This window comes from Aplysia californica, unplaced genomic scaffold (assembly GCF_000002075.1).
Source record: "Aplysia californica isolate F4 #8 unplaced genomic scaffold, AplCal3.0 scaffold00071, whole genome shotgun sequence".
Taxonomy (NCBI): domain Eukaryota; kingdom Metazoa; phylum Mollusca; class Gastropoda; order Aplysiida; family Aplysiidae; genus Aplysia; species Aplysia californica.
In genome coordinates, this window is record NW_004797341.1 from 1,366,388 (window position 1) to 1,368,234 (window position 1,847).

A 1,847-nucleotide genomic window follows, 5' to 3' on the forward strand; every position below is an offset into this window, starting at 1 on the left:
TAATGATCATAATAATAACAATAATAATAATGATGATAATAATAAGGATAATAACAACAACAATAGAAATAGTAAGAAATAATAGTAATAAGAAAAAAAATTGAAGAATAAAAGGCCGATCTTGTCTTCGACGACCATCTATTATCGAGGAAAAAAATTGGCTGTCTTAGAAAGGTGGGCGTCTTGCACGGTATTAATGTAATGTTAAAAAAACAACAACCCACAAGTAGGGGAATGGGAAGTGGTAATAAATTTGTAAAAGTGATTGTCGTATACAGGTGGGGTGCCGTTAGAGCGGGTTGGAATGGTATTGCGATAATTTTTTTTTTAACTTAGTAAAAACCACAAGAGAAAGAGATTCTCTGTTACGATGATTATAATCTTACACAAGTTTTCGTTAGAGCAGTTTTAATTGTATTTTAATTACTTTATCCAAGACTTACGAAAGCAGAATCACTACATGCGAAATGAAATGTTTCCGCAAAACCCTTAGCATCACAAGACGAGACAGGCAGAGAAATGAAGAAGTAAGAGCAGCTATTGACACTGAGTGAGTCCTGTCTGCATTTCATAGAAAAACAGAGCAGAGAATAAAATGGTTGGGCGACCTGTCACGTATGTCACCTGGCCAGCCAGCCCCGAGATCCTACAACACCAAGCACTCAGGCTATACAGGAAGAGGAAGGCCACGCAAAAAGTGGATAGAGGGTGTCAAGAAAACCCCGAGAAATCATAATATTATTAATCCCAAGAAAACTGCATCTCGCGTCGACGCTTATCGTCAAAAGAGAATGAAAAAGTAAAAGTGAAGTATCCAAGAAGTCCACCTGTCTAAGACAACAAGTTTTCTTCTCAACATTAAGAGGTCGTCTTGGACAATTTCCACTATAGTTGTTTTTGCATATAAAGTAACTAAAACATTTATTAGAACGAACTGTAAAACGAAGCATTACATGCATTACCGAGACGATATAAATTATGAACTACATGTGAAATCATGTAGTAAACACAATAACATTAAATAATGTGTTGAAAAAGTACAAATATGTTGTGTTTTTTAAACTGGGATAAGTAGTGAAGTAATAGAGCAGTAATAGAGCAACCATAAATGTGTTGAAGGAACTAATAAACAAATACATGTACGTATCCCGTGACAACTCAAGTAATGGAGTAACTTCAAATGTGTTGAAAGGACAGTAAAACAAATGTGCTTTCCGTTATTAAGTAACCACGAAAGCATTGAAATGACTTTAAAACAAATGTATGTCCCGTGACTTATTAATCACAAATTATATGTTAAAAGGGTCATAAAACACATGTGTTTTCCGTTACTAAGTAACCACAAATGTGTTAAAAGGACCATAAAACAAATGTGTTTTCCGTTATTAAGTGACTACAAATGTGTTGGAAGGACCGTAAAACAAATTAGTATTTCCTGTGACTTATTAATCACAAACTATGGGATAAAAGGATCATAAAACAAACGTGTTTTCCGTTACTAAGTAACCACAAATGTGTTGAAAGAATCGTAAAACACATGTGTTTTCTGTAACTAAGCAACAACAAAAGGGTTGAAAGGACAGTAAAACGAACATATTTTTCGTGATAGGACCGTAAAAGGAATCATTTATTGTTTTCCTCTACGAAGTGACCGCAAATGCGTTGAAAGGACCTTAAAACAAATGAGTTTTCTGCGACAGCACGGAGAGGTACTCACAGGCTGGGGGCGGGGTGGGCGTGACGTACTCGCCTTGACAGTAGTCTGAAATAGAATGTGATATAATACATGTAGTAGAATAGAACAGTGAGTGAGAGAGGGAGAGAGAGAGAGAGAGAGAGAGAGAGAG